At 48.0% G+C, this 22,317-nt stretch overlaps 2 pseudogenes; both read right to left on the bottom strand.

Moving 5' to 3' along the window:
• Positions 1-2,986: 2,986 nt before the first annotated feature.
• On the bottom strand, positions 2,987-3,801 carry LOC136525741 (uncharacterized; annotated as a pseudogene).
• A 9,935-nt stretch (positions 3,802-13,736) lies between these two features.
• Positions 13,737-14,551, bottom strand: LOC136525742 (uncharacterized; annotated as a pseudogene).
• Positions 14,552-22,317: the final 7,766 nt, after the last annotated feature.

Here is a 22,317-nt window from a genome sequence, read left to right on the forward strand (position 1 = left end):
CTCACCTGCGCGAGGCAGTCCGTGGCCGTGGCCGCCGCCCCGTGTCCCAGAGCTCCAACTCCACCGCCCGCGCCGGCGGCGTCTCCGGACCGGGCGTCCCGGACGAAGCGCACAAGGAGCACGGTGCCGAGAAGGTACGCGGTGACCATGAACAAGACGGATATGCAGATGGCGATGTCGAGGCAGGGGCTCTGCCCCGTGAACTCGAGAAGGACGCGGAGCGCGTCGGGGCCGCCCAGAGCGGCCGCACCAAGGGCTAGGATAATGATCGTTGGAAGAGAAGCTGCTGCCATGGCTGGTGAGGCTGCCGTGGTTCAGCACTTTGTGTCGTACGAAATCTCCACTGCTTGATCTCCGACGAGTGTTCCTGTGTAGGCTGCGACTGTCGGGACAGTGAAGAGTTTACAAGCCGTGAGTGGACTATATAGGCACAAACTGTCACCGGTGTGTGAATCATGTTTTTTTTGAAGGACCGCAAAAGCTTTGCCGTGGATTTTATTAGACCATAAAAAAAAAACTTTACAAAACTTTTTTTACAAGATGCAGCCCAAGCTGGGCCACAACTCCAACTCTTCCTCCCAACTCTGAAAACAGAAAACCACCGGAACGAAAGCCGCTGAAGCAAAACAACCATCCGAACAACTAAGAAAACTAAGAACAAATAACACCAACGACCGGGAAGGATCTGAGATGAAAACACTAAAACTAGTAAAACTGAACCCGCTCTTCTACTACTGCGATTGCGTTTCGTCATCCCTGGGAGCCGTAGCTAACCGGTATTGCATGATCTCATCCTTGCAACGTCCAGCGACCTGCAGCGGGCTAAGGGAGGTATGTTGAAAGATTCTTCGATTTCTCTCCTTCCAAATACTCCACCAGAAATAGATGAAGATCCCATCAACTTGCCTTCTCTGGTTTTTATCGATTTCCACCGGCATCTCCACCAATACGTGTGCAGAGATCCTGCAATATTAACTGAATCCAAAGCTGAGAGATTGAACCATTGTTTTATAATGCCCCAAACCTCCTTTGTGAAAGGGCAGTCTTTGCACAGGTGCACTGGAGTTTCTTGATCACCTAAACATAGCTTGCACTCCATGTTATCAGTCCAACCTCTTTTAAAGAGATTATTTGCTGTACTTATGCAACAAGGTCCACGCAAAAAACCGGCATTTCTGTTCCGCTTTAGCCTTCCATATCGGTGTCAATTTCAGCTTACTTAAGACTAAGCACTCTTTGTAGTGTATTCTCCATCCATCGTCCATTTCCAGGTTATAGTGTCTTCGACTGTTTCATTCCGAGCAACTTCCCTTATTGCCTCCCAAAGCCTGACAAATTGTGTTACTTCCTCACTCGTTGCGGGCGGATAAATATGATCGATCCATTTTTCATTCTTCAGTGCTTGGTGGACGGTTATCTTCTTTCTTCTTGACTTTGCATACAGCAACGGCGCTATTGATTTTGCCATGTTCCCATTTATCCAACAAGACGTCCAGAAAGGGGCCATCTTGCCATCGCCAACGGTAACAATGGTAGAAGCATAGAACAGTTCTCGATCCACTCTATCACAAGGAACTTCCAAATTAGTGCACGCTCTATTTTTCTGCTTCCATTGAAACAACATCCACTGGAGCCTAAGAGCTCTAGTAAACCTGTCCATGTCCAATATCCCCAATCCACCCTTGTTCTTGGGCAAGCATGTTGTGGGCCAATTTATTAGTGAGTGTCCTCCGCTGGTCCTGTCCGGAGTTTCCCCTCTCCATAGGAAACTTCTTCCAATGCGATCTATTTTCTTAATCAACCATTTTTGCGCTTAGAATACAGTTAAATGATATATTGGCAAACTTGACAGGACGGTTTTCACCAAGGTTTCTCTTCCAGCTGATGAGAGAAATTTCCCTTTCCAACCGGGTAGCCTTGCACCAATTTTATCCACCAACGGTTGAACCTCTATCTTTCTTAACTTTCTAGTGTGTAGTGGTAGCCCCAGGTATCTCCCAGGGAACGTACTTATTTTTCCTGGGAAATTTCGCACGATATTGTTCACTATTTCAGGTTGCAGACGGATTGGGAAAATCTCTGTTTTGTTCATGTTCACTTTCAGCCCTGAGCACTCCCCAAATAGCAACAATTTTTTTGCAGTCCTATCTATTTCTACCGGTGATGGATGTGCAAAAAGTGCAGCATTGTCTGCGTAGAGGGAGCATCGTAGATTCGCCTTGGTTGGCAGCACCGGTTGCAATAGGCCCTGCGTAGCCGCTTGATCAATTATTCCTTGCAGCGGATCAATAGCAATGATGAAGAGCAACGGAGACAGAGGATCACCCTGTCTCGATCCTTTTGCATGCTTGATGTTTTGAGTCGTTCTTCCATTGATAATGATTCTTGAAGATGATGTTCCAAGGATTGAGGATATCCAATTGCGCCACATGGTACTGAACAGATACTGCCATCCAACACAGTCAAAAGCCTTGGACATGTCTAATTTGATAAAAGGTAAAGTATAATTTACACCCTCCAACTATCGCCAAAGTATAGATTTCAACCTCGAACTTCAAAACCGGATAACTTTGGTCCTCCAACTCTTGAAAAAGTTCGACTTTCATCCTTCTGGGCGGTTTTGCGTATGAACAGTACTTTTGATATTTCCAGGAGGCGCCGAAATTTTATATTATTTTTTTAAGCATCTTAACGTCCTCAAATGAAAAAACTCAAAACTACAAAGTTGTAGATCTCATTGAGAGCTACAACTTTGGTATAAAAAGTATTTTCATTTAACTCCATATAAATAATATATTAGTGCTCTAATGTGGCAAGCGCTAGTTGGCGATTATTATGGTGCTGAAATTTTATATTATTTTTTCGAGCATCTTACTGTCCTCAAATGAAAAAACTCAAAACTAAAAAGTTGTAGATCTCATCGAGGTCTATAATTTATATATAAAAATTATCTTCATCCGTCATCGTATTAAGGGGGACACAGAAATCATGCCTGCTCACAGTTAATGTCAAGCTGCGGCAGGGGATCCTCACAGAAAGAGAACAGAGGGTCTGCAAAAGTAATTCGCTTTATGCTCTTACTATTTGGTAGAGGTGTTGGCGCCACTTTGACCTTGTAGACAAGCTTCATTGGTTCAGGCATCCAGGCCCTCGACCTATGAGATCCCCCAGCATGAAAGGAGCCCCAAGCTCCCCTGAAGTTCGAGCTGTAGCACTCCGCAGGTCCAGTACGGCAGCGGGTGATCCTTCCCCAAGCTGAAGCACTCCTGTGACGACGGTGATGACCTATGCGGTCTTCATCATCATCATCCCTCCTGTGATGTCCATGGCCATCACGGCCACGGCCCTCATGCTGACGTCCACGTGCCTCTCCCAGGATGTCAGGGATGCCATAGCGCCAATCGAAGTTCCGACGACGCTTGCGGTTAGGCGGTCCACCAGGGCCTCCATTGCCCCTGATGAAGGAGAGGTCCTCAACAGTCGCCACGTGCAGTAGGATGCGGTATGTCAGTCCATGCTTGATGTCGGTGGGAGGGTCACGGTGGACTGGAGCCTGTGGGATGTCCACGGGCGGCTGTTCTGCATCAGGATCAGCAATGGTGAGCCAAACCTCAGTCGGGATCTTGCAGGGGTCCGAGCACGAAGTCTAGAGGTCGAACGTCCTGGTCCTCTCCTTGCGCCTGGTGTGCTCCTTCACGTGGTGGATGGCACATTCCTTGCCCAACACCTTCTCATCAACCTCCAGGCCCCATGCGTGTAGAGGGATCCCCTCGATGCGCACATAGGCCCGGAACTCCATGTGGGCGTCGACGGCTTCTCTGGTCTCGTCCCATGGCGCGAAGTTGGAGGTGCGTCCGCTTCTGACTATGTAGCGCTGCCTGACCGCTCTCTGCATGTTGCGAGGGACGCTGAAGATCACAAGATACTGCTCGGGTTAGTGCTTGAAGACCTGAAGATCCATGACGCCCAGGTGCATCTGGGTGCAGATGGCGTCGACGACGTGGTGGACCTCGGTGTCGTGGCTATTTTGTTATGTGTTGTGAACGGCGGCGTTCGTAGCGGCGGGCATGTGTAAGCAACCTCTCGCATAGGCACATTAAACTTTTATTATACAAAAGATTACTTGCCACCAGGTTTCGCAGAAAACTTTCGAGTCATGATAACGGCCAACAGGGATGGGGTGGCCATTCTTTTTCTGAACGATGAAATGGCCATTCTTTCTTCACAGACCGAACTACCTTGGCCTTGCAACTCTGGTTGGAATCGGGGTGAAACTGTGACTTTTACATGGTTGCAAACTTTGGAAATTTTTAAAGGTCGATGTTAACAGTATTTGGGACTGATCTACCGTGCGGGCGGAAATGGGCTTTGCTATCAGGCCCGTCGATCAGCAAAGGCAACGTGGCCGATCGCAAGGGTGCCGTAAAAATTAGGACGCCCAAATTACATAGTTATTATTATCTTTTAAGTACATGATCAGGAATAAAAGGTAAAGATCCGAATGCCCCATATGTGATGCTTACTGATTAGATCCTTCATCCTTTGTACTCCGAAGCTTCAAAGGAGACGTTTTTTTCGAAAGGCATTTTTATTAGACGAGAGAAAAGAAAAATTAAAAGTGGGGTCACATAGTTACAACAACGAGCCTAGGCTCAGCACCACTACGGCACTGTGGTCGACCACTCTACTCTGAAGACTACCAAAGAGAAAAATTGAAAAAACACGCGCTAGTTCGCTTGTTTGTCTCCTTCTCCCTACCATAGGTCAGCGTATCCTGCACCGTGATTCTGTGAAGTGTATGGATGCATTCCTTGTCTTGCCGGCAGTGGAGACTTGAGAAAGTGAGTTTTGATCATACGAATTTCAAATTTTAGGACTCCATTTGTAATTCACACCAGGCCCTGAACTCCAAGAGACAACCTAACCTATCGACGAGGTATGCTGCTCCTCACTGTGATCCATGGTTGAGTGGTACTGCAGTTATCTTAGCTTAGGGTTGGTCATCGGACAAAAATCGAAGAAAAGATTGAGTTGGCATCTGTAGAGAGAACCACCATCGTGTGAGTCATCGGTCATGACTCATGACGAACAAAGCACAAAGGTACCATCAAGCCAGACTAGCTGCCTCTCCTTGATATAAGCCAAAGTCAAACTGACAGCCACTCCTCTCGCTCTCGTGCTCGCTCATGTGTGGATTGACCATTTTGACCTCCAATTGTGCTCACAAATACAACCTGAATGGCACTCTGGTCTCTGGACTGCTGAGTGATGTGATCCGAAGTCCAACTTCCGTCCGAACGTTTCTCAGGTTTTAGAGAAAATTCTGGTATGCCATCAAAAACTATATATATCACTTGCTCCTTCTGTCTCAATAAAACTGTGGTTCTAGATATGAATCAACGCATACACTTGTCTAAAACCACTACTGAAAACGCGTGCTTTGCCGATGGCTTGAGGCTTTGCCGAGGACCAAATCTCGGACACTCAGCAAAGACACTCTTTGCCGAGGGCCAGCCACAGGAGCCCTCGGCAAAGAACGGCCCTCGGCAAAGACAGGCCCACGCCAAATCAAATCTTTGCCGAGGGCCCTCGGCAAATTAGGCCCGTTGGGTCACGGCGGCCATTCCCGTTAAGCTTTGCAAAGGGCCACCCGTTAGGCCCTCGGCAAAGGTTTTTTTTTTCTGTGAAACCAGTTTTTCGGCAAATTTTTTTTTAAAAAAATCTTTGCCGAGGGCCCTAGACCAGGCCCTCGGTAAAGATTTTTTTTGAACTAGTTTTTCGGCCAAATTTTTTTTTTATAAATCGTCTTTGCCGAGGGCCCGAGGCTAGGCCCTCGGCAAAGAATCCCTTTGCCGAGGGCCAGGCTAGACCCTCGGCAAAGATTTTTTTTTTGGTTTTTTTAGACCAGTTTTTTTGTGGTGCTACAATATATTGTTTTGAACTCAATTTTAAAATGGAAAAAGTCTACTCCACCCCCTCAACTATGGAAGGTGGTCTACATAACCCCCTCAACTATGAAACCGTCTGTTTTACCCCCTGAACTTTCCAAAACCATCTAATTCACGCCCTGGGAGGTTTTTCAGGGCGGTTTTGCTACAGTAACAGCAGGTCTGCTACAGTGGTAGCGGGTTTGCTACAGTACCAGTGTTTTGAATTTTCTCTTTTTTTGTTTATTTTCGTTGAATTTTTGAAAAATCATAGTAAATCATAGAAAAATCGTAAAATGAAAAATCTAATTTTATTGGACTTCACATGAGTAGATCTACACAGTGAATATATAATACGGTATGTTTTAGTACAAATTTTTTTGTAGCTTTAGATTAATTGGAAAATCCAATTTTGTCTGTAATTAATTAGAATTTATCTATAACTAAGTTATACATAGTCCAATGAGTACGAAATTTTTACTATAGTTCAAACATACAATAATTAGCATACCATAAAAATTTCACCACAATTGGACCATAGAAGCTGCAGCTATGAATTATTCCAATTAATTACAGACAAAATTAGATTTTCCAATTAATCTAAAGCTACAAAAAATTTTATACTAAAACATACCGTATTATATATTCACTGTGTAGATCTACTCATGTGGAGTCCAATAAAATTAGATTTTTCATTTTACGATTTTTCTACGATTTACTATGATTTTTCAAAAATTCAACGAAAATAAAAAAACAGAAAATTCAAAACAGTGGTACTGTAGCAAACCTGCTGCCACTGTAGCAGACCCGCTGTTACTGTAGCAAACCCGCCCTGAAAACCGCCCAGCGGGTAAATTAGACGGTTTTGGAAAGTTCAGGGGGTAAAATAGACGGTTTCATAGTTGAGGGGGTTATGTAGACCACCTTCCATAGTTGAGGGGGTGGAGTAGACTTTTTCCATTTTAAAATTTGGGCCAATTTTGACTTTTGTTTTTGTATATTTCCTTAATTTATTTCGATTCGTTGATTTTTTTTCGAATATGTCAAATTTGAACTGCAGGTGCATGGAATATTGCAATGTAGTGTTTCGAAAAATGTTATTCATGTTAATTGGTGCATGTTGAGTCCCTATCCACGAACTCACATCAAATTTCGCGCATCTTCTTCGCGTAACATGACGACCGACTTGACGGAAAAGTGTTTTAAAATTATATAAAATCCATACGAAGTCCGAAAATCACGAAACTTGGCGAGATGTCATGTTATCGCATGTGTAGGCTGTGGTAAAAAATTGAGAATATTTCGAGCGAGTTGCGACGTCGGATGCCTGAAACCCACACATCTCCAAATTTTAAAATTAAATTTTAAATAAAAGTATTATAGCCCCACAAAAAAACTGGGTTAAAAAACCAAAAAAATCACCGAGGGCTCTTTTGCCGAGGGCCTGGCCCGTGGCCCTCGGTAAAGATTTTTTTTTTAAAAAAATAAAAAAAATCTTGCCGAGGGCCCTGGATCTGGGCCCTCGGCAAAGGGCCCAAACCTAAATCGGGCCGCCAGCCCAAATTCCCGATTGAAATCTTCCCAAATAAAAAATTCCCCGATCGAAACCACATCTCCATCTCCCCACGAGCGCCCACGCTCGCGGCCGGCCCCGCGCCTCCACCACCGCCGCCGAACACCGCCCCGCCGCGCTCCCTCCGCTGGCGCTCGCGTCGCGCGCGCGTCGGCTGCCCCGAGCCCCGGCCGCCCCGCGCGCCCCCCCCCGCGCCACACCCTCCAGCCCCGCGCCTCCACCCCCCGCCCGCCGCCCCCCCCCCGCCGCCCCCACCGCCGCGCGTTGCCACCCCGGTCGCCCCGCTCTCCACCACCGCCGCCGCGCACCCCCCGCTGCGCGCCTGGTCCACCCCGCTCGCTCGTCCGCCCGCGCGCCGCCGCCACCACGCCCAGTTGGCGGGCTGAGGTCGCGCCCTGCCTCCCTTCCCCTTCTCTCCGTCAGCAAGGGGAGGTCGGCCGCCCGCGGCGGCCCTCTGGCGGCCCCCCCGCCTCCTTCCTTCCCGCCCCGACCCCAGCCCCCAGGCCGCCCCTTCGCTGGCTGCTGTTGGAGGGAGGAGGCAGAGGGTGAAGTTGGAGGAAGAAGAGAAGGAGAGAGGAGAGGAAGGGGAAAAGAAAGAAGGGAGACGAGGAAGGGGAGAGAAGAGAAGAATATAAGAGAGAAGAGAAAGGGAAGAGGGGGAGAGGAGTGACTAGTGGGCCATGTATTAACTGTAAAGAACTAACTACTATATGAGTGGACTGAGAGAAAGCTGCAAAGAACCTTACAGCCAGCAAGCCGGCTGTATTATTAGCCTCGCTCTAATACTATATTCAAGCAGATGATGCATTGATGCCATGCCTCACCGAAAACAGTAGTAGTAAACACAAATCTAGAGCTCCTACCTAGACACATAGGCTCTGTTTGCTTGTCTTATGAGCCATAATATTTCAGCGAACAAATAGTTTTTTTCTCTCACAACAAATCAGTGAACAATACGTTCAGTCATAGCTTTTCAGCAAAACGAACAGGGCCATAGCCATTCCAGTACGGGCTCCGCCCCAACTGTTTTCTCAAAAAAAAAAAAAGGAAGTGGCTAGGTAACAACTGGTTGTTTTTAATTCTCCCAACAACCAGATTTTTCTCATCCACTTACACTGTCATATAGCTATATTTACACTATCATATTACTATATTTACAATGATCTCATTAGTGTAATTTATTGGACAGAGTGATGTAATTTAGGAATAACATAAATATATGCCAAAATTTTCAAAAAAAATACAAATTATTTCAATGGATTCCAGTAATCAGAGAAATATACCTCAAATAGTTCACAAATATCATCAAATTGATACAAATTATGCACAAATTTCAGAAAAAAATACAAATTATCCCTTCCTTTCTCTTCCCTTCCATTCCATTCGGTCAGACGCACACCCGACGAAGCCCGGAGACGAATCAGCGGCGGCGGTGCGGCTTGGGGGCGGGCAGCCTAGGGGCCGCGTCCTTCACGTACCTCATATCATGCTGTGTCCACTCCCGCGGCGGCATCGGCGGCTGCAGCCGTCGTGGCAATGGGGATTGGCACCTCGGGCCAGCGTCTGGGATTACCAGGGCGGCGGACTCCTCGGGCGGGGCCTGCTGCTGCGGCTTTGGAGCGTAGGAGACGGGCTTCATGGGCAGCGGCGGCGGATGCGGGGCAGAGCTGTTGTTGGCATCGAAGAAGTGGAAGAGAGAGAGAGAGAGCAGACGGTGGTGCTGCGGCTTCGGAGCGTAGGTGACCTGGGGCGGCTAGCCAAACAAAGCGAGATCACGACACGTGCCCAATCCGACGGCCACAAATTTGGTTGCTAGATTGAGTCAAAACAACCGGTTGTTCCTGGCATTTCTGAACAAGAAACATAAATAAACCCATAGAAGGGTATGCGCATGCATGTGCCACTCCATTTGATTGAGTGGGACAACATCTCACCATTGAATCCCTGGTGATGGTGGTCATTGCTGATATGACCAACGGTGTGCAGCAGGTACACACAACTTCCTCAGCGTACGGCAAACACAAGTTTTTGTCCTTGCCGCCTACTCGAACGTACAGTACTGGTTAGCAAACCAACCCCACAGAAAAAGGTATAGGTGCCTCTTCTTGATATGCACTAGTAGTACGAAGCAGCGCTTACTAGTGATTTGCAGTTTCGTTTGGAGCGTGAAATCCGCTGTGCGTGATACGCTTTTTTTTAAAAAAAAAAAATCCTTTCCCAACAATCATTCTTATCTATATTTGACCATGGAGAAAATGGAGCCATCAACTGCTGCTTTTGATTGCGTTCGTTTCTGTTCTGAATCACTATGCAGTTCGTAGTTAGTCTCGGTCGGATGAAATTTCATCCACGAAAGACATTAGCAAATTCACCGTCCATAAACTGTACAATCTCACACCCATCTATACATACATTCAAACACCTCCTGAATTTACACTACTCACGATGCTGACTTGCTGAGAATACATGCCCTGAATTCCCAGTTCTACCGTTCCGACATGCCTCGAATACCGTTACTACAAACCTGTTGATGCACTGCACACTGCACTGCCGCCTGCCCGCCTGCGACTGCGACACGGGCATCATTGTTTCAACCTTCAAGCTGAGTTTGCGTGGTCCCCGCCGTCGGACTCGCTCCCGGACTGGGAGTGCGCATACACCATAGCGAGGACGCCGGCCACGGCGGCCGGAGACGTCAGCTTGCCGAAGCGCCGCCGCCACGTGCTCGTTGCCCTGGCGGGCGTAGTGGCAGCGGCGCCGGCGGCACTACGCACCAAGCGGGAGAAGCGGACGACAAGCGTCGTTCCAGCGACCGTGGCGATTGCGACGCCGACGCCGATGGGCACGTCGGTGATCGCGCTCCGGTAGGGGAAGCCGGGAAAGAGGCGCTGTGCGTCGAGGTCGAGGCCACCGGACGCGGCGGAAGAGACGGCGGCGAGGAGCACAACGATGAAGATGAAGCACACCGTCTGGCTCGTCCTGGAGAAGCGCTCCGAAGCGCGTGCGGCAGGGGCGGCGTCGCCTGCATTACCCGCCCCGCGGACGAAGCGCAGCACAGGCCTGGTTCAGCGGACCGCGGTGGCTGCGGCAGCGGCGATGATGGCCACGGTGACAGCGACGGCGACGAAGGAGTTCTTGCCGTCGAAGTACGTTAAGAAGCCGAGTGTACCAAGGCCGCCGGACGGGACGGACGGCAGGGCAATTAGGCACGCGGCGACGAGGAACCCGACGCACACCGACACCAGCAGGCTCACCTGCGCGAGGCAGTCCGTGGCCGTGGCCGCCGCCCCGTGTCCCAGAGCTCCAACTCCACCGCCCGCGCCGGCGGCGTCTCCGGACCGGGCGTCCCGGACGAAGCGCACAAGGAGCACGGTGCCGAGAAGGTACGCGGTGACCATGAACAAGACGGATATGCAGATGGCGATGTCGAGGCAGGGGCTCTGCCCCGTGAACTCGAGAAGGACGCGGAGCGCGTCGGGGCCGCCCAGAGCGGCCGCACCAAGGGCTAGGATAATGATCGTTGGAAGAGAAGCTGCTGCCATGGCTGGTGAGGCTGCCGTGGTTCAGCACTTTGTGTCGTACGAAATCTCCACTGCTTGATCTCCGACGAGTGTTCCTGTGTAGGCTGCGACTGTCGGGACAGTGAAGAGTTTACAAGCCGTGAGTGGACTATATAGGCACAAACTGTCACCGGTGTGTGAATCATGTTTTTTTTGAAGGACCGCAAAAGCTTTGCCGTGGATTTTATTAGACCATAAAAAAAAAACTTTACAAAACTTTTTTTACAAGATGCAGCCCAAGCTGGGCCACAACTCCAACTCTTCCTCCCAACTCTGAAAACAGAAAACCACCGGAACGAAAGCCGCTGAAGCAAAACAACCATCCGAACAACTAAGAAAACTAAGAACAAATAACACCAACGACCGGGAAGGATCTGAGATGAAAACACTAAAACTAGTAAAACTGAACCCGCTCTTCTACTACTGCGATTGCGTTTCGTCATCCCTGGGAGCCGTAGCTAACCGGTATTGCATGATCTCATCCTTGCAACGTCCAGCGACCTGCAGCGGGCTAAGGGAGGTATGTTGAAAGATTCTTCGATTTCTCTCCTTCCAAATACTCCACCAGAAATAGATGAAGATCCCATCAACTTGCCTTCTCTGGTTTTTATCGATTTTCCACCGGCATCTCCACCAATACGTGTGCAGAGATCCTGCAATATTAACTGAATCCAAAGCTGAGAGATTGAACCATTGTTTTATAATGCCCCAAACCTCCTTTGTGAAAGGGCAGTCTTTGCACAGGTGCACTGGAGTTTCTTGATCACCTAAACATAGCTTGCACTCCATGTTATCAGTCCAACCTCTTTTAAAGAGATTATTTGCTGTACTTATGCAACAAGGTCCACGCAAAAAACCGGCATTTCTGTTCCGCTTTAGCCTTCCATATCGGTGTCAATTTCAGCTTACTTAAGACTAAGCACTCTTTGTAGTGTATTCTCCATCCATCGTCCATTTCCAGGTTATAGTGTCTTCGACTGTTTCATTCCGAGCAACTTCCCTTATTGCCTCCCAAAGCCTGACAAATTGTGTTACTTCCTCACTCGTTGCGGGCGGATAAATATGATCGATCCATTTTTCATTCTTCAGTGCTTGGTGGACGGTTATCTTCTTTCTTCTTGACTTTGCATACAGCAACGGCGCTATTGATTTTGCCATGTTCCCATTTATCCAACAAGACGTCCAGAAAGGGGCCATCTTGCCATCGCCAACGGTAACAATGGTAGAAGCATAGAACAGTTCTCGATCCACTCTATCACAAGGAACTTCCAAATTAGTGCACGCTCTATTTTTCTGCTTCCATTGAAACAACATCCACTGGAGCCTAAGAGCTCTAGTAAACCTGTCCATGTCCAATATCCCCAATCCACCCTTGTTCTTGGGCAAGCATGTTGTGGGCCAATTTATTAGTGAGTGTCCTCCGCTGGTCCTGTCCGGAGTTTCCCCTCTCCATAGGAAACTTCTTCCAATGCGATCTATTTTCTTAATCAACCATTTTTGCGCTTAGAATACAGTTAAATGATATATTGGCAAACTTGACAGGACGGTTTTCACCAAGGTTTCTCTTCCAGCTGATGAGAGAAATTTCCCTTTCCAACCGGGTAGCCTTGCACCAATTTTATCCACCAACGGTTGAACCTCTATCTTTCTTAACTTTCTAGTGTGTAGTGGTAGCCCCAGGTATCTCCCAGGGAACGTACTTATTTTTCCTGGGAAATTTCGCACGATATTGTTCACTATTTCAGGTTGCAGCCGGATTGGGAAAATCTCTGTTTTGTTCATGTTCACTTTCAGCCCTGAGCACTCCCCAAATAGCAACAAATTTTTTTGCAGCCTATCTATTTCTACCGGTGATGGATGTGCAAAAAGTGCAGCATTGTCTGCGTAGAGGGAGCATCGTAGATTCGCCTTGGTTGGCAGCACCGGTTGCAATAGGCCCTGCGTAGCCGCTTGATCAATTATTCCTTGCAGCGGATCAATAGCAATGATGAAGAGCAACGGAGACAGAGGATCACCCTGTCTCGATCCTTTTGCATGCTTGATGTTTTGAGTCGTTCTTCCATTGATAATGATTCTTGAAGATGATGTTCCAAGGATTGAGGATATCCAATTGCGCCACATGGTACTGAACAGATACTGCCATCCAACACAGTCAAAAGCCTTGGACATGTCTAATTTGATAAAAGGTAAAGTATAATTTACACCCTCCAACTATCGCCAAAGTATAGATTTCAACCTCGAACTTCAAAACCGGATAACTTTGGTCCTCCAACTCTTGAAAAAGTTCGACTTTCATCCTTCTGGGCGGTTTTGCGTATGAACAGTACTTTTGATATTTCCAGGAGGCGCCGAAATTTTATATTATTTTTTTAAGCATCTTAACGTCCTCAAATGAAAAAACTCAAAACTACAAAGTTGTAGATCTCATTGAGAGCTACAACTTTGGTATAAAAAGTATTTTCATTTAACTCCATATAAATAATATATTAGTGCTCTAATGTGGCAAGCGCTAGTTGGCGATTATTATGGTGCTGAAATTTTATATTATTTTTTCGAGCATCTTACTGTCCTCAAATGAAAAAACTCAAAACTAAAAAGTTGTAGATCTCATCGAGGTCTATAATTTATATATAAAAATTATCTTCATCCGTCATCGTATTAAGGGGGACACAGAAATCATGCCTGCTCACAGTTAATGTCAAGCTGCGGCAGGGGATCCTCACAGAAAGAGAACAGAGGGTCTGCAAAAGTAATTCGCTTTATGCTCTTACTATTTGGTAGAGGTGTTGGCGCCACTTTGACCTTGTAGACAAGCTTCATTGGTTCAGGCATCCAGGCCCTCGACCTATGAGATCCCCCAGCATGAAAGGAGCCCCAAGCTCCCCTGAAGTTCGAGCTGTAGCACTCCGCAGGTCCAGTACGGCAGCGGGTGATCCTTCCCCAAGCTGAAGCACTCCTGTGACGACGGTGATGACCTATGCGGTCTTCATCATCATCATCCCTCCTGTGATGTCCATGGCCATCACGGCCACGGCCCTCATGCTGACGTCCACGTGCCTCTCCCAGGATGTCAGGGATGCCATAGCGCCAATCGAAGTTCCGACGACGCTTGCGGTTAGGCGGTCCACCAGGGCCTCCATTGCCCCTGATGAAGGAGAGGTCCTCAACAGTCGCCACGTGCAGTAGGATGCGGTATGTCAGTCCATGCTTGATGTCGGTGGGAGGGTCACGGTGGACTGGAGCCTGTGGGATGTCCACGGGCGGCTGTTCTGCATCAGGATCAGCAATGGTGAGCCAAACCTCAGTCGGGATCTTGCAGGGGTCCGAGCACGAAGTCTAGAGGTCGAACGTCCTGGTCCTCTCCTTGCGCCTGGTGTGCTCCTTCACGTGGTGGATGGCACATTCCTTGCCCAACACCTTCTCATCAACCTCCAGGCCCCATGCGTGTAGAGGGATCCCCTCGATGCGCACATAGGCCCGGAACTCCATGTGGGCGTCGACGGCTTCTCTGGTCTCGTCCCATGGCGCGAAGTTGGAGGTGCGTCCGCTTCTGACTATGTAGCGCTGCCTGACCGCTCTCTGCATGTTGCGAGGGACGCTGAAGATCACAAGATACTGCTCGGGTTAGTGCTTGAAGACCTGAAGATCCATGACGCCCAGGTGCATCTGGGTGCAGATGGCGTCGACGACGTGGTGGACCTCGGTGTCGTGGCTATTTTGTTATGTGTTGTGAACGGCGGCGTTCGTAGCGGCGGGCATGTGTAAGCAACCTCTCGCATAGGCACATTAAACTTTTATTATACAAAAGATTACTTGCCACCAGGTTTCGCAGAAAACTTTCGAGTCATGATAACGGCCAACAGGGATGGGGTGGCCATTCTTTTTCTGAACGATGAAATGGCCATTCTTTCTTCACAGACCGAACTACCTTGGCCTTGCAACTCTGGTTGGAATCGGGGTGAAACTGTGACTTTTACATGGTTGCAAACTTTGGAAATTTTTAAAGGTCGATGTTAACAGTATTTGGGACTGATCTACCGTGCGGGCGGAAATGGGCTTTGCTATCAGGCCCGTCGATCAGCAAAGGCAACGTGGCCGATCGCAAGGGTGCCGTAAAAATTAGGACGCCCAAATTACATAGTTATTATTATCTTTTAAGTACATGATCAGGAATAAAAGGTAAAGATCCGAATGCCCCATATGTGATGCTTACTGATTAGATCCTTCATCCTTTGTACTCCGAAGCTTCAAAGGAGACGTTTTTTTCGAAAGGCATTTTTATTAGACGAGAGAAAAGAAAAATTAAAAGTGGGGTCACATAGTTACAACAACGAGCCTAGGCTCAGCACCACTACGGCACTGTGGTCGACCACTCTACTCTGAAGACTACCAAAGAGAAAAATTGAAAAAACACGCGCTAGTTCGCTTGTTTGTCTCCTTCTCCCTACCATAGGTCAGCGTATCCTGCACCGTGATTCTGTGAAGTGTATGGATGCATTCCTTGTCTTGCCGGCAGTGGAGACTTGAGAAAGTGAGTTTTGATCATACGAATTTCAAATTTTAGGACTCCATTTGTAATTCACACCAGGCCCTGAACTCCAAGAGACAACCTAACCTATCGACGAGGTATGCTGCTCCTCACTGTGATCCATGGTTGAGTGGTACTGCAGTTATCTTAGCTTAGGGTTGGTCATCGGACAAAAATCGAAGAAAAGATTGAGTTGGCATCTGTAGAGAGAACCACCATCGTGTGAGTCATCGGTCATGACTCATGACGAACAAAGCACAAAGGTACCATCAAGCCAGACTAGCTGCCTCTCCTTGATATAAGCCAAAGTCAAACTGACAGCCACTCCTCTCGCTCTCGTGCTCGCTCATGTGTGGATTGACCATTTTGACCTCCAATTGTGCTCACAAATACAACCTGAATGGCACTCTGGTCTCTGGACTGCTGAGTGATGTGATCCGAAGTCCAACTTCCGTCCGAACGTTTCTCAGGTTTTAGAGAAAATTCTGGTATGCCATCAAAAACTATATATATCACTTGCTCCTTCTGTCTCAATAAAACTGTGGTTCTAGATATGAATCAACGCATACACTTGTCTAAAACCACTACTGAAAACGCGTGCTTTGCCGATGGCTTGAGGCTTTGCCGAGGACCAAATCTCGGACACTCAGCAAAGACACTCTTTGCCGAGGGCCAGCCACAGGAGCCCTCGGCAAAGAACGGCCCTCGGCAAAGACAGGCCCACGCCAAATCAAATCTTTGCCGAGGGCCCTCGGCAAATTAGGCCCGTTGGGTCACGGCGGCCATTCCCGTTAAGCTTTGCAAAGGGCCACCCGTTAGGCCCTCGGCAAAGGTTTTTTTTTTCTGTGAAACCAGTTTTTCGGCAAATTTTTTTTTAAAAAAATCTTTGCCGAGGGCCCTAGACCAGGCCCTCGGTAAAGATTTTTTTTGAACTAGTTTTTCGGCCAAATTTTTTTTTTATAAATCGTCTTTGCCGAGGGCCCGAGGCTAGGCCCTCGGCAAAGAATCCCTTTGCCGAGGGCCAGGCTAGACCCTCGGCAAAGATTTTTTTTTTGGTTTTTTTAGACCAGTTTTTTTGTGGTGCTACAATATATTGTTTTGAACTCAATTTTAAAATGGAAAAAGTCTACTCCACCCCCTCAACTATGGAAGGTGGTCTACATAACCCCCTCAACTATGAAACCGTCTGTTTTACCCCCTGAACTTTCCAAAACCATCTAATTCACGCCCTGGGAGGTTTTTCAGGGCGGTTTTGCTACAGTAACAGCAGGTCTGCTACAGTGGTAGCGGGTTTGCTACAGTACCAGTGTTTTGAATTTTCTCTTTTTTTGTTTATTTTCGTTGAATTTTTGAAAAATCATAGTAAATCATAGAAAAATCGTAAAATGAAAAATCTAATTTTATTGGACTTCACATGAGTAGATCTACACAGTGAATATATAATACGGTATGTTTTAGTACAAATTTTTTTTGTAGCTTTAGATTAATTGGAAAATCCAATTTTGTCTGTAATTAATTAGAATTTATCTATAACTAAGTTATACATAGTCCAATGAGTACGAAATTTTTACTATAGTTCAAACATACAATAATTAGCATACCATAAAAATTTCACCACAATTGGACCATAGAAGCTGCAGCTATGAATTATTCCAATTAATTACAGACAAAATTAGATTTTCCAATTAATCTAAAGCTACAAAAAATTTTATACTAAAACATACCGTATTATATATTCACTGTGTAGATCTACTCATGTGGAGTCCAATAAAATTAGATTTTTCATTTTACGATTTTTCTACGATTTACTATGATTTTTCAAAAATTCAACGAAAATAAAAAAACAGAAAATTCAAAACAGTGGTACTGTAGCAAACCTGCTGCCACTGTAGCAGACCCGCTGTTACTGTAGCAAACCCGCCCTGAAAACCGCCCAGCGGGTAAATTAGACGGTTTTGGAAAGTTCAGGGGGTAAAATAGACGGTTTCATAGTTGAGGGGGTTATGTAGACCACCTTCCATAGTTGAGGGGGTGGAGTAGACTTTTTCCATTTTAAAATTTGGGCCAATTTTGACTTTTGTTTTTGTATATTTCCTTAATTTATTTCGATTCGTTGATTTTTTTTCGAATATGTCAAATTTGAACTGCAGGTGCATGGAATATTGCAATGTAGTGTTTCGAAAAATGTTATTCATGTTAATTGGTGCATGTTGAGTCCCTATCCACGAACTCACATCAAATTTCGCGCATCTTCTTCGCGTAACATGACGACCGACTTGACGGAAAAGTGTTTTAAAATTATATAAAATCCATACGAAGTCCGAAAATCACGAAACTTGGCGAGATGTCATGTTATCGCATGTGTAGGCTGTGGTAAAAAATTGAGAATATTTCGAGCGAGTTGCGACGTCGGATGCCTGAAACCCACACATCTCCAAATTTTAAAATTAAATTTTAAATAAAGTATTATAGCCCCACAAAAAAACTGGGTTAAAAAAACCAAAAAAAATCACCGAGGGCTCTTTGCCGAGGGCCTGGCCCGTGGCCCTCGGTAAAGATTTTTTTTTTAAAAAAATAAAAAAAATCTTTGCCGAGGGCCCTGGATCTGGGCCCTCGGCAAAGGGCCCAAACCTAAATCGGGCCGCCAGCCCAAATTCCCGATTGAAATCTTCCCAAAAAAAATTCCCGATCGAAACCACATCTCCCTCCCCACGCGCCCGCTCGCGGCCGGCCCCGCGCCTCCACCACCGCCGCCGAACACCCCGCCGCCGCGCTCCCGCCGCTGCGCGCTCGGTCGCCGCGCGCGTCGGCTGCCCGAGCCCGGCCGCCCCCGCGCGCCCCACCGCCGCGCGCGCACCCCGGCCGCCCCGCGCCTCCACCACCGCCGCGCGCCCGGCCGCCCCGCGCGCCCCCACCGCCGCGCGTGCACCCCGGTCGCCCCGCGTCTCCACCACCGCCGCCGCGCACCCCGCCGCTGCGCGCCTGGCCACCCCGCGCTCGGCCGCCCAGCGCGCCCCGCCGCGCCACCACGCCCAGTGGCGGGCGAGGTCGCGCCCTGCCTCCCTTCCCCGTCTCCGTCGAGCAAGGGGAGGTCGGCCGCCCCGGCCGGCCCTCTGGCGGCCCCCCCTCGCCGGCCTTCCCGCCCCGACCCCAGCCCCCAGGCCGCCCCCTTCGCTGGCTGCTGTTGGAGGGGAGGAGGCAGAGGGTGAAGTTGGAGGAAGAAGAGAAGGAGAAGAGGAGAAGGAGGAAGGGGAAGAAAAGGAGAAGAAGAGGAGAAGGAGGAAGGGGAAGAGAAGGAGAAGAAGAGGAAAAGAGAGAAGAAAGGGAAGAGGGGGAGAGGAGTACTCCAACGCCGCTCGACCTCGCCGGAGAAGAAAGTGACCCCCGCACCGCGACGCCCGACTCCACCGCAACCCTAGGTAAAACTCTCATTGTCGGCCTTCGTGCCGTAAGTTGATATGAGGGCCTTCGTGCCATTGTGGTTGTCGGCCTTCGTGCCGTTGTGAATGTCGGCCATCGTGTCGTTTTTTGTAGGTTTTGGAAACCTCCCCGTGCAGGGGAGGTGCTGCCGAAATTTTGAACAAACAATAACCTATTGTCTTTTTATGCAGGAGAAGAGTACGTCGGAGGGGACCCGGAGGACCCCGATCGTCTTTGTCGACGTCGCGGTTCTGCCTGCACTGCGTCGCCTCGCCACCGCGTCGATTCACCACTGCCTCGCTAGCCTTACTTCACCGACACCCTAGGTATAAATAACCTCTTTTTCCGCATGTCTATCGTAGCCGCGCAGAAGCAGATGGCGGAGATGATGGTGATCATGCAAAGTCTTGGGTAAGCATCGGGTGTACCTATGTAGTTTTCAGCTCCTCCACCTCATACTCCTGCAGCTACTTCTGTAAGTATGAAAGTTCACTTTTCGCTTGTGCTTTGCATGTATGTCGGCGTTCGTGCCGTTGTGGATGTCGGCGTTCGTGCCGTCGTTTCTTGCAGGTTTTGGAAACCTCCCCGTGCAGAGGAGGTGCTGCCGAAATTTTCAATTGAGTCTAATCTTTTTGTATTCCTAGATTACTAGATGCAATCTCTAAGTTCTAAAACTGTTTTTCCGGATTACTCACACATGCAATCTCTGCTCCTTTATGCAGCTTCCGTCCGCGGGTTCCAATCAACCTCGCTAGTGCGTCACCGGGTGATCCTGCTTTTCCTTCACCATCGTCTCATAGGCTAGCTTGATGAGGACTCGTGCTAGGTGATGTGGTTAGATTTTAGCGTGATTTGTGATTTATGGTTGTGACTTGTGCTTGGATTTCATTAACTTGTCGTAATAAACATGTGAATGATAATGAACATGTGACTTGTCGTTGTAATAAATTGTGATTTGTGGTTCACAATTATGGTTGTGATATATTGTGAGAAAATGGGTTCTGTGTGATATATATATATATATATATATATGTATATATATGAAATACTTGTGTCGATGGAATGCAAAAAACAAAAAAAATTTAAATTTCTGCCTCTTTGCCGAGGGCAATGACCAAGGCCCTCGGCAAAGAAGGGTCCTTTGCCGAGGGCCCTAGCAATAGCCCTCGGCAAAGATTTTTTTGGGAAAAATCCTGAAAATTTCTTTGCCGAGGGCCGGCCCTTAGCAAACAATTTTTTTTTAAAAAAAAAACCTTTGCCGAGGGCCCTGGCAATAGCCCTCGGCAAAGATTTTTTTGGGAAAAATCATAAAAATTTCTTTGCCGAGGGCCAGGGAGGAGGCCCTCGGCAAAGGTTTTTTTAAAAAAATAAAAAAAATTATTTGCCGAGGCCGGCCCTCGGCAAAAAAAATTAAAAAAAAAACCATTTCTTTGCCGAGGGTCGGCCCTCGGCAAAGAAACCGCCAACGGCGCCGGCGCGTGACGGCTTCTTTTCTTTGCCGAGTGCCGTCTTGGCCCTCGGCAAAGGCTTTGCCGAGTGCCCGATAAAGGGCCCTCGACAAAGACCCCTTCGCCGTCTAAAAATTCTCCGATGGGTCTTTGCCGAGGGCGAGGGTTTCTGGGAGGCCCTCGGCAAAGCATGCGAGTCCAGTAGTGAACTATACATTTTCAGTACGCTAGAACACGACAGCCTTGGAGACACAGGACTGCAAGTCAGACACAAATAAATACTCCCCCTGTCCCAAAAAGAAGGCTACTATAAGATATGTATTTGTTAATTTTGTTAAGTTTAACTAGATTTATAAAAAAACAATAGCAACATTTTTTTTAAAGTTCTAGGGCGATGCCCCGGCCATTGTATTATCAAAGACAAATGTCACACTTCTCCATCAACACAACAACCGAACCCAGCCATTACATTAACAACATTTATATCTCCAAATAAATTTATTATGAAAATATATTCCACTAGTAATCTAATGATATTAATTATACAACATAAATATGAATATTTTCTATATATATATTTGGTCAAAGTTAAAAAAAAGTTTAACGTCTTGGAAATGAAAATGACACTCCTAGGAGACGGATAGAGCACGTACTTGTACTATCGCTTTATTATTACGTCTTTAGTAGTTTGAGCGTGCCTGCCCCTTCACGTCGTGGCGGCGGCCTGTAAAGTCTGGGACGTGTGTGTAGAATCTCTATCAAAAGGAATCGATGAGGGCTTCACCAACACGGGCAGCAGCCATTGTTAGCTTCACCTAAAGGCACTAACTAACGTTTTAGAAAAACTAGAAGTAGTGTCTCTACGCTATGAAACTATATGGAGAAATGCAGGTGAATCCTGCTTTTGCGACCATACCGTTCCCAGGCGGGAGAACGACCTGCCGGAGCCTTCCACGACGCCTGAACTAGGGGCCCCACTCCCACTCGAATTTGGCCACATGCTAAACGACGGCCAATGCACTGGAGTCGAGTCGGCCTCGGATCCAATGATCCTCGAGGCAGGATTCCTCAGTGACCCCACAACGCCAACAGTCATGCAAGTCGACAACCCAGCGAGCGCCGAAGAGGCAGGCACCGCTAAAGTGACCAACCCTCACGCCGTCCCTACGGACAACGAAGGTGGTGACCATGTGGCGGCCAATGTGGTTGCAACCTGTGAGCCCCTAGGCCACACAGCAGCTGCGGGGACCGGGGCGCCTGTCACCCCGCCGACAGCCACACCACCGGCAGTTTCGCCATCAACAACACAACCCATGTTAACATCAGACAATACCTCTGCTCCGGACGCCACCACCACAAACGTGTGCGCCACGGCGAGTGAAGCCACCCCATCGTCGAATGAAGCCGCTCGACGGCTGGCATGCTTCGCTGATGAGGTGATACAAAACACCAGATCACCACTGCTCAACACTCCGCCAGCCCAGCAAGCCCCGACGAAAAAGAGGGCCATGCCGTTATGTAGCAGCCGGATCACCTCGCAACAGCTGGCGCACGTCCCAGCATCAAGCGTGGGGAAGTGCTTCTCATGAGGAAAATGGGGATTCTGCAGAACACGGCGCCACCATCACCAGGGGCCAAGTGGGCCTATGATGCCATTCTATCAGGTAACCTCACAACTTCACAAGTAGCTGCCCTGGACGAACTATTCCCAGCAACAAAAACACGAGCTGGTCGAGTAGTCCGCTGGGCCACGGTCCTGGCCAACTAGGCCTTGACCACCGTCTGTCGAACGTCGTATACATCAATGGATAACATCTCCATTTTATCGTGGAACGTACGGGGTCTGAACTCCAGAGCGCGC

This window comes from Miscanthus floridulus, chromosome 19, assembly GCF_019320115.1.
Source record: "Miscanthus floridulus cultivar M001 chromosome 19, ASM1932011v1, whole genome shotgun sequence".
Taxonomy (NCBI): Eukaryota; Viridiplantae; Streptophyta; class Magnoliopsida; order Poales; family Poaceae; genus Miscanthus; species Miscanthus floridulus.